At 44.0% G+C, this 11,520-nt stretch overlaps 1 protein-coding gene across 1 annotated transcript in view; it reads left to right on the forward strand.

Annotated features, from left to right (window-relative positions):
- Window positions 1-8,301: 8,301 nt before the first annotated feature.
- Window positions 8,302-11,520, forward strand: part of EXOC6 (exocyst complex component 6) — a 167,803-nt gene continuing 164,584 nt past the window's right edge. The window contains exon 1 of the mRNA XM_019555845.1: window positions 8,302-8,369. The gene's annotated coding sequence lies outside the window, so the exon portion shown is untranslated. The remainder of the gene's footprint in view (window positions 8,370-11,520) is intronic.

The following is an 11,520-nucleotide window of genomic DNA, read 5'->3' on the forward strand; positions in this document are numbered from 1 at the left end:
GGTTCCACCAACCAATACCAAAAAGAATCTGCTCAATATAAACCTCCTGTGGAGGACATATCAAATATATCTTGTTCCATTGCTGTGTGCTGCGGCAGGAGCTGCCTGCCTGCAGCTTTCTGCCCTGCCCACCACCACTTCCCCATGCTACCTGCTGCCTGGAGTGATGCAGCAGGGCCAGGAGGAAGAGAAGTAGGTGGGGAGAGCTGAGCAGCACCCAGTGGCTGCAGCAGTGGTAGGAGCAGCTGTGGAAGCAGCTGTGTGTACTGGCTGGGTCCAGGGTCAGGGCTGGGGCAGTGCCAATGGCCCAGGCTGCCCTGGGCAGGGCTTGACCCCAAGAAGAGTGCCACAGAGGCAGCCATGGGCCAGATACAATCAATTGGAAGGCTGTATTTTGTGCACCGCTGCTTTAGCACATAAGAGAATAGAGCGCTGAAGGCTAGCATTAGAAAATGCACTGTTTTTGTATAATATCTATGGGACCTGCTTGCTCCTTGTCTATTCAGATTTCTATATGAAGAAATTCTGCAAAACTATTGAAGACCCTGCAGAAAAAAATGCCTACATCGTATTAATCTATTTGTGAAACTGACTCTCCACATTCAAGAGATAAAGATAAATTTGATATAGATGCAGTTGCCAGTGGAAAAAGAAAACAAGGAGTGTCCCATCTAATTTGGAATCAGGGCTTGTGGTATAGGTGATATCTTTTATTAGACTAACTAGATTTTTGCAAAAAAAAGTTCCTCTTTGCCTCTAGGCCAATATGGCTACAACCTGGATCAGCTAATTTGGTACCTTCTTGATACGTTTCACATATCTATTGAAGTGGAACTCATGTAGCTATTATATTTATGCTTATTTAGTCCTTTTTCATTTCAAGGGTGTTATAGAAACCGTGTAGTCCAAAATTCATGTAATATATCTAATACTCAATGGAATAGAAATGTAGATTTATTCCCACTGGAATTATACTAGTTGGAGAGGGACAGATTTTTCCACAAGGTGCAGTTATTTCCTAAAAAATGTAGTAGATGAGAAATGCAAATACTATGGCCTAGATATGCAGAGCGTATTTGTGCCAGGTGATCTAGGCAATTGTTCTTTCTTTATAACTACCTATGTTGTCTTTATCATCATAGTATCTGAGCACCTCCCAGTTTAATAAAGGAACAAGAAGCCAAACACACTCCATCTTGTCTGAAGACATAACTTGAAAGAGTTGCACAAGAAGAGAGAAAGTATGAAGTTTGGCTAGGAATGCCACTTTAAAGGCTTTTGTGACAGATCTAGTGGTCTTGGTAGAGCCAAGATTCCTTTGATCTGACCTGGAGGGGAGAAGAACAAGAGATAAATGAATCATACATAGAGGCATGCAATGTCAGTACATGTGTTGATCTACAACATTTCAAACTTAAAAACAATAAATGTCTGCTTAATGCTTGCATCATATTTTTTAGCTCCCCTCCCCTCCACATTCATATTTTCCTCTGAAACTAAACTGGTTTCTTGAACTGATTATTTTCTGATAAACAGGAAAAGAGTGTGTAGGTTGCCTAAGTAGAAATTATCATTTTATATATAATGAACTGTAGCATAATGTCTCCTGCAAATCCTTATCATGCCAAGATAGTGTTGGAAAGAAAAAAAAATATGATTCATCTCCAGTAAACAGCAGTGAATCACACACACCTCTCACATTCCAGGGGACTTCTAGCTAACATGTGAAAGGTTATCTATATAGTTCCAAAAAGTTAATATTAAACTTATTAGTCTGTCCAAAATGTGTTAATCTCTAAAGCACTGGGTTACAGAGATCAAAGTGTTAGGGCCTTGTTACATGTTAATTTTAGGCAGCTTCTGGAGCTCTTAATCCCTGGATTGTCCACACATTAACATGTAAAACTAGTTTTAAGTGCCCTTTAGGTAGCTTAAAGTTATGCTACTCCAACCTAGGTTTATCTCAGATTTGTGTTACCCAGCTCATGTTAAACTAACATGTAGCCACTCTAAGCTACATATTAGTGTGAACACCCCATCTGCCCTTCCCACCCCCCACTGCCCCAGATTGGGCCCACTTTCCCTCCCATGCCTCCCATTGGGCCCTCCCATCCTTCACAGTCAAGCTGCTGCCCTCCACTCCCATTCCCCCTCCAGCCCTGACCAGCCTGCTGGCTCCCTGCCTCCCTGGATTGGGCCTGCAACCCCCATCCCCTTCCAGCACCTCAGATCCCTGATCACCCCCCTACCACATCCTCCAGCTTACTTTTGGCTGCCAGTGCTGACCTGGGAGAGTAGGCAGGGAAGGGAACCCATTGCCACTGTTGCCGCTCCAAGGACGGAGATTCTACTACCTCTTTAGGTAACCTGTTCCAGTGCTTCACCATCCTCCTAATGGAAAGTTTTTTTAAATATTTGACCTAAGGTTTTGGGCAGGTCAGTGTGTACAGATGAAGTAAAGGCATACTAAGCTGATAAAAGTATCCATTTGTGGTCTTGCTATTACACAGATATAAAAGAGGGATTTCTTGTGCTTCATGACAGGGACAAAATAATATGCTGTCTCATTTCCTTTGCATGACCTCTCTTGGGCCAAGGAAGCCACTCAGGCCTCTTGGTGAATGAATTCTGAATCAGCATGAAAAAAGGAAAAGGCTACATGAATGCATAGCAACTTTGGTCACAGGTCAGGGAAACACCTGGACTACCAGAGTCAGTAGGAGAAGTAGAACATGGAGATAGGAAGAAAGCAGAAAAGGAGAGTAGAAATGGTGCAAAATACTCTGAGCATATTTGGGAAACAAGAGAGCAGGACCAAAAGCAGGAGAAGGAGCTATATGGGTGGTGGCTTATCCTGATAGCCACCAGACTCCAAACTTCTGGACCTCTTCAGCACCGTTACATTTCTGTTGAGCCTCTTCCACACTACTATGTCCTGCAGGAAATATAGCTGATGGACAATTCAGGGTTTGGGCTATGAACCAATCTGAAATGGGAAGGGATGATGTTCCCCATTCACTCTACATCTGTACAAGTGCCTACACTTATGCAGTGGAGGTCAAGGAGAAGAAGTACTCATCTGACATCCAGTTCCATTATCAGTGAAACTAATGATTGATGCTTCCTACTTGATGACAAAGTTCGGCACATTTGCGATTTTTTGTACTTTTACACTTTCTTAACTTGTATACAGGGGGACAAACAATGGTTTACAAAATGCTATTTATTTTGATTCTTTTTATCTGTTAATAAAATGGTTTGGTAGTTGGCATGTGAATGCTTGGAAAAAAGTAGTTGGGACTCTTCAGTAAATCCAAACCTTTATTAAAACATAACAGAATACTGATCTCACTTACAATGCCATGAAAGTAGTAGCAAAGATAGTATGTGTACTACAACAACAAACAGCACCATATTTCCTTTAGCATGTCACACTGTGATGCAAGGATGCAGGCACACAAGGCATCCTGTTTCTTTGGCTTTCCTGGCCTCATTCCCAGTGATGTGCAAAGTATTTGTGGTTGCTTTTATTGGGCCTGCAAGTGAGCGATGTCTTGATACCTGACAAAGACTCTCACCATTCACCTTAAAGGTATTGTGTGTGGTGCAGCAGCCCACATACTGTGATTTGCCCATTGGCTTCCAAATGATTTTGGAAGCCTTTATCTTCCCTTCAGCCTGAACATGCACACTGTACTATTCTATGCCACTGGTAGGTGTGTGATTAATTCTTTCATCAGGAGGGGGTCTGATATGTTTCCATGACCTATGACAGTAAAAGGTAGGTGGGTTCCCTTAAAACAACAGTAGTCATGGACACTCAGTTGATAACCATATTATTTGGCAAATATAAGGCCCAGATACTCAAAGAAAGTTAGGTAGCCATGAGAGTTAGAGTCCTAAATACATTAGAAAATCTGAATGTAGGATCCCTTTCTTGCCAGTGGAATGGTCAGACTAATATGGAGGGCTACAGATAAATGTGTTGGAGAGCTAAGAACACCTTTGCACAAGGGCATGGAAAAGACAGGTAAGTTGTCTTGTGAACCATAAATCAATTCCCAGAGTGTCTCCTGTTGATGAGGCACTAAGGCCCTTGTTACACCTTATGCTGTGACAAATGTTGATGGATGTTAGTGCCAGCTCCAGTTTGGAGCAGTCACATTTCAGGCCAGCAGGGCCTGTAGGACTGAAAGGTAAGAATTACCCCTCCTCCCCTCACATTTTGGGTTTTCCCCCTGCCACTCAGGGTTGCCTTAGTTTTCCTCTGTCCCCCAAGTTTCCCCTCTGGACTCCCCTTCTACTTACTTGTGGCTGCCTACACTGCCTATCCTGAGGAGCAGGCAGGGAAGGGTTAACCTGTCTGCCCAGCTGCTGCCACCACCACTGCCAGGCTGCTGCTCTTCTTTGGGCTGAGGGGCTGAGAGAGGCCCAGAGAGCAGCAGTGGTGATGGTCAGGCAGGCAGGTTAACTAGGGTGACCATCTTTTCAAAATGGAAAAGCAGGACACATCCCCACCTGTGCAAAACCTGACTCCTTGCATGATATTGGGAATCGGGCACAAATGTCCTGCAGTCATACAGCCCAGGGCTGGGACTTGATGTTCCCATTCTGGGTCTGTTCCATCCAATTAGGGATAGGTGGTCACCCTAAGGTTAATCCATCTTTGCCTGCTCCCTCAGGAAAGACAGCATGAGCAGCCCAAGTAAGTAGGAGGAGAGGGGGGTAGTGAGGAGAGATCTGGGGTGCTTGGGAGGGTTGGGGAGAGGACAGTGGGCCTGATTCGGGCCAGCAGGGGAGAGGGAAGGGAGGGCAGATGGGGTGTGGCTATGCCTTGGTGTAACACAAGCTGGGTAACATGGATCAGAGATAAACCTAAGTTGGAGTGCATAACTTTGAGCTGCATAACAAGCACTTAAAACCAGTCTGAGGTGTTAATGTGCAGTGGGGAAAAGTTCCACAAGCCACCCAAAATTACCATGTAAAAATTCCCTAAGGACCCTGGCATAGAAATCCTGAAGTCATGAACTCATGAAACTGAATTGCTTGCATGGAAACATTCAATATAGGTATGAATCATGTGATACTGTTGTGGGACCTCACATGCAGACTTAATAAATCCAGGTGTGCATGGCCAAGAACACACAACTGGGTACTGTAGACATACTGATGGTGCACTGCAACTAGAAATGTACTCGGTGGTTTCAACTTATATTACAGGCAATGACATTGAAGGCACATGGCGTTTTTCGGGATTGGGCCCAATAGTCTGTATTCATCTGTTAAAATGAACCTATATTGTGGTGAGGTACCTTTACACATATGAGGAAGTACTTTACTCTGGAAACAGGCTCATCAACTTCACATACAAAATTTATGTTGCTTACTAAGCAAAGGGTTACATTGCTTATAGTAAGAATGTATCAAATTCAGTTCATCCATTCAACAACAGTAGGCAGCTTTATTTTCCAGTCATGGAAGTTGCGAAGATAAGGCAGTTGTAGCTTACAAAATGTATCACATCAATATCTGGATGTGGTCTTATAAGAGAAGTGGCAGGAGTGTGGAGTAGTATCATTTATGAACTTTGTTGACATTGACTCACAAATTCTGTGCGAGTGGAGAAAACTAGGAAATACAGATATTAAAATTAGACCCACTGGGTAATCCTTTTAATAACTTTTGTAATTATTATATTAACTTTTATAATGTTCACAATAACTTGAAAGTTAATATCTAATCTTGTGTCCAACAGAATCAAGATCAGAACTGTTAGTCTGAGTTTGTGTGACATCCAGTGGCTGGATGAGTCAATCACAAGCACGCAAAGACCTAAAGGATTTGTTACAAGCTCTGCTTAGTACACAAACATAGCAGACATCTGAAATACTTATGTTTCAAAGCGGTAATTGAATTTGTTGTTTAAAGTATAATTAGTATAGAGGTCTGTTTGAGAAAAATCATAATCAAGAAAAAAATACCCTTTTTTACAAAGAAACAACTCTTTAATTCATTGTTTCTCAATTAATCTGGCACTTCATTTGTTTTTCAAAACTGTCTGAGATTGATATTAATTTGAGGCAGCTATATTAAGTATTTTTCCTTACTGGAATCCAGCTGTGGCTGACCTGTTGCACAAGTGCCACAAGTGGTATGGGCAGCCTGTGTGTGGACCATGGCAAACTGGAGAGGAGACAAGCAGTATAGTGGCAGATAAGGTAGGGGGCAGAAAACAGGAAACATGGGGCTAAAAGCAGAAAGCTTATAAGATCAGCACCTAGGGAGAGTGCTGGGCTAATTTGTGGCACACCTGCCAAAAATGTTGGCCCCCACTACTGTAATAATGATCAGACAAGGACTTGGAAGTTGGTTGTGCTCTGAGTAGAAGCAGATGTCCATTCACATGTAGCCTACACAGAAAACAGAGTGAATTTTGTGTAAAACACAAATGGATACTATTTTAAAATCACCCTTTGTTAGAACTTTCTTTTAGAGGTGCACCGATACATAGGTCCGATATCAGGTCAGTACCGATGTAAAGGAAATTGGCCGTATTGGAAATCAGCCTGAGGCAGCCTCTAGTTTGGCCAATAAATGCCCCTGCATGTGGGCAGTGAGAAGCCCAGCCTAGCAGTGTAGAGAGCTGTGTGGTAAGTCTGTTGTGGTGGAAGAGGAGAGGGGAGGGAAAGGGTATGGTGGGGGGGGCAGATCAACAGCCTCCATGATGAGGGAGGAGGCAGGGGCAGGCACTGTCCAGCTGGGGTAGGGCAGGGTGCAGGATGGAGCCGCAGCTTGTGGGGGAGACAGAAGTTCCTGCCAGTGCATGCACACCCGGAGCATATGGGGAGGACATATGCCCCCAGATCTGCACGGGGCAGGGTGGGCAGGCTACCACTGCAGGCTGGAGCCAGGGCTATGCCAGGCTCTTCTTGGTGGGGGCTGGGCTCAGAGCATGGCCTATGGAGGGGGCTGCAGCCCCCCTAAATTTTGCTCTTCCTGGTACATGGGTGGAAGCAGGGCGTTGAGCTGAGGCTGTGCTGGGCACGCAGCAGCAGTGCTGGGAGTGGGGCTACAGGTAGGCTACGGTGAAATTTGAGGTGGCTGCAGCTCCCTGCATAGCCCCTGCCTTGACCTGAGCCCCCACCAAGAAGAGCCCGGAACAGCCCCAGGTCTAGCTTGCAGACTACCCACCCTGCCCCATGCAGATCTGGGGGGACATGCCCTGCCCCCCCATGCCATCCTGGGGTGCACGCAGTGGTGGGAGCTGTCCCCATGACTGACAAGCCGTGGCTCCATCCTGCACCCTGTCTCACCCTGGCTAGGCAGCACCTACCCCTGCCCCCTCCCTCATCACTGCAGGGGGCATTGATCTGCTTCTGCACACCCCTTCTCTCCCTTCTCCCTATCCAGCACAGCAGACTTACCAGCAGCATGCAGCTGTTTTGGAAATCAGATTGGTATCAGCTGGTACGCCTCTTTAAACATCAGCTATCACTATCAGTCCCCAAAATCTCCATCAGTGTACCCCTACTTTCTTTTATTATAGTTGTAAATGATACTTAAAATTACTAAATCTGAGATGTCATGTTTATAGATTTGCAGAAGTTTAGGGCTTGAAGGCACCTCATAAGATCACTGGGTCCAGCCCTCCTGCTCTGGGCAGGAAAGACTGCTGGGGTCAAATAACTCCATCACAGTGTGCATCCAATCTCCTTTTGAAGATCTCTAGGGTAAGTGCCTGCACCACCCCTGCTGGTCACGTTAACTTTCTGCATTTCACAGTCCTTTTCCATATGTACAGTCAGTTTCCTGTTTGTGTGGGTATTTCACAAAGCAAAAGGGAAAAATCAATTACTTGAAAATAGGAAAATGTGATTTTTAAACTCTCAAAAACTGAAAAAGCATAAATATTTAAAATGGCTTTTGGTTTAGTACTTATTACCACTAAAATATTATTGAATATTTTATTAACACAACAATATTTTTATGACTATTTTTCCATTAAAATAAATAAGGCTTCAGTAAAAGACCTTACTGAACTGGGCATACAGTAATTGGCAAATGCTATTGAAGGAGACAGGAAAACAGCAGCTGTGCAACATTCTTGGACACAAAGTCCTCAGGAATCACAAGGTCAATGCAGGGCCTGTTTTTGCATCACTGATTTTGCTGAGTAGAGAATCATTCTGTTAATAGTAATGCCAATAAAAGTCTTTCCCTAAAGTTTGAACAGTTTTGTGCTTATCAGTGGCTAGAAAAAACAAGATAAGCTTGGTAGAGTTTTATTCTGAAGAAAATCAAGACCAAGTATATGAAAATGCCCTTGCTGAGATTGAGTCCTTTGAGCTGCCCCTTGGGACCACTTTAAGGTAAACATAATTTAGATCATATTATCCAAAATAGATTTGTTCTGTTCTTTGCCTATTGTTTCCTTCAGCTCCAGATACTTGAACTTTGGTCATCTTACACTGAAATATATAGAAAAATGGCCTTTGAATTCAGTGGGAGCAGGATTAGCTCTTAAAGGAGCAAACGCACTAGGGGCTACCTCTGTTCAACCTCTTCCCCTGAGGGCAAGGACTGCAGGTACTCTATGAAGGAAATTATTTCCATAAAATATGTAAGAAGTAATAAGTATTTTGCATGATGGAATGTGCTTAATTTGATGCCATTAGCTAGATGCCCGAAAACAGGTGACTAACTGTTAATTCCTATACTGTAGATAGACATTATTTTTATTTAATTTAAAAAATGCAATAGCATGCATTTAGTGAGATTCCTAAATGTCTGAAAATTTGAGTAATAACACAATTACAATTTACTAAAAGAAGGCAGCAAATGAAGACAGTTCTGTTTATTTTCATGTATATAATGGTTATCTATCTCTATCATTGATTATAGTTATATGTTGTATGTAAAGTAGTATGTTTACATTTAATTATTAGTATCTGCAGAAGTTTTATAAATAGCTTGCCTGGCATTGTGGGTATCAGACTGCAGTGAGAATCAGACAAGAGGAAGAAACCAAATTAATTTAGAAGTGAATTTAAGTTGTCCTACAACTTGTTTCTGTCTAGATTGGTGATGAATAGAAGGAACACAGGAAGGATTTTACTTGATACATTCTTTATCGAAGAAAATATATAGAGGTGGCCAAACTGATGAAAGAGTTCCCTTCATGAATTGGCCACCTCCTGTGACACTGCCTAACCAATACTTTGTAGGAGCTTGCTGACATATAGAAAAAATCCATGTTGCTAAAAGCAGCAATCATCATTAAACCCAGCTGAACCAGCATTAGACATGGTTTAGCCACAAACATAAACATGATGCAAATCATATTCAATGCCATTATATTACAGTTACTAAAATAGAGTAAAATACAATTGTACCTTGCCCATGTTCTGGAATGGTTTAACTACACCCACCACTGAAAACTGCTGTCAGTTTTTCAGTGCTAGAAAAGCCATAAGTGACCAACCCAGTTTAAAATTAAGCTCCTAAGGCCCACATTTTCAAAAGTTAACTTCCATTTGTGAACAGATAAATTTGCCCAGACAGCAGATGCATCCTGTCACATGAACACTGCAGCAACTCAGGTTTGGCCCCTGGACCTTAACAATTTTGTCCCCGGTCTGCCAAATTATACAATTTAAATAAAAAACAATTTAATCCTACTTCACTAGAAAATAAGAACCTTGATGTTACAGGAGCCCAGGAGCAGCAGAAAATCTACATATATATGATATATAGATCCATGTAGATCTTGACACTTTTAATCCCCAGTTTACCAAATTCTAAAAGCTAAATGAACAGAAAAATACAGCAGCTGCAAAGTGCGCCAAAAACATTGCTCAAAAAACTCCATGTTCAGTACCTAGATCTTGTTGAATCCAGTTTGCTTTTTTGATCCCAAGGCCAAAATTTCTACCATTTAAGAAGAGAAGTACAGCTAGCTACTCCAGTTTCACTTTATCCCTGTTAATAGCACTGCAAATGCACTTACACACCTGAAGCTTGCTGCATTTTTAGCTTCCAACTTGTATGGTCAAAAAAGAGAAAGCATTTTAATTGTTACTTGATCAAAAAATCCAGGCTCTGACATATCCTGGTGCAAAACCAACAGAAGGAGGACATAAATCTGGTAGCTGGGTTTGGCTGGATCTGTAACATTTTTGCACGCAGCCCCATGCGAATCCAAATAGATTTAGATCCAGCAAGATAAAGCTAGATCCTTAAAGCTATCTTGAGCTCCTTGAAATGCATCACAAATAGATGCAGTGACATGATATAAAAAAGGAAGACTATACTTGCTATTTAGAATAAAAATCTCTGCAAAGATGCATGAAAAAAATGGACCGTCTAAGGCCAGTTAGATTTTAAGTGCTTCTGTTTCAGGATATAAAGCCGGGGGACAAGAGAAGAGTTATACTAGACTCTGAGAAGTGGCATTTGTTCTCTGTTGTTTAGCCCAGAGATGTGTGGCCGAAAGCCCGGCTGGACTGGGTTTCTGAAGGCAGAGCCATTCCTGGAGTGGGGGAGTGAACCGGGTCAACTGCCCCAGGGCCCTGTGCTTTGGGGGGCCCCATGGAGCTGGGTGGAGCAGCTGCAGTGACTTTGCGCTGCCGCTGACTTCACGTCCAGCTATTGGCATCTCCCTACCGCTGAATCCGCTGCCCAATCTGGCACGTCTGGCCACTTGGCACCCCACCTCTGGCTTCCTTGTGGTTTGGGGCAGGGCCCTGCACCCTGCTCGAGTTGATCTGCAGGACTGGTGCAGTGAGTCCAGACCCTTTACAACAGGGGGAGCGGCTGCACTTGCTAGCTGTTCGTGGCAGGGAGTCACTGAGTTTGGACAGGGTGGGGAAGCAAATCTTGAGCAGATTCAGCAGGGTGCAGAGACGCCCCTCGGGGGTGTTGAGATTCCCAAGGCCAGTCCAACCAGCCGGTGAACTAGGTGGTTGCCTAGGGCACAAAAATTGGGGGTGGGGGCGCCAAAATTATATGCAGAACAAAACAGCAGGAACATCATTTGAAATAATGGCCCTGGATGGCCAGGGCTCCACCTTGGTCTAAGACAAGGTGGACAAAATGCGGCCCAGGGGCTGGATGTGGCCAGCCAGGCCATTCTATCCCGCACACAGTGCCCCTAAAAAATTTAGAAAATTAATATTTATCTGTCATGCAGCCCTCAATAGTTTGCCAAAACTCAGTAAGCAGCCCTCCGCCCAAAATAACTGCCTGCCCCTGGTCCAAGACCTGTGGTTCGGTAGGGGGGAAACACCCCTGCAAAGATCTGGGAAGACAGGTCGCTGGACGCGCGGCTCCTGTCTTCTCAACTCTCAAGCGCACTTAGGACAAGAGCGTGTCGCTGACAACGTCGTCCTAACTGTCCTCTGAGCTGGCAGTGGCGGGCGCCGAGGGACACGGGTGGCCTAGGGCGCCCTCGGACCGGCCCCGGGCGGGATCCAGCATCCCGGGCGCAGCAAGGCCGTCAGCCCCGCGTGGGGAGACGCGGGG

This window comes from Crocodylus porosus, unplaced genomic scaffold (assembly GCF_001723895.1).
Source record: "Crocodylus porosus isolate Cpor-Errol unplaced genomic scaffold, CroPor_comp1, whole genome shotgun sequence".
NCBI lineage: Eukaryota > Metazoa > Chordata > Crocodylia > Crocodylidae > Crocodylus > Crocodylus porosus.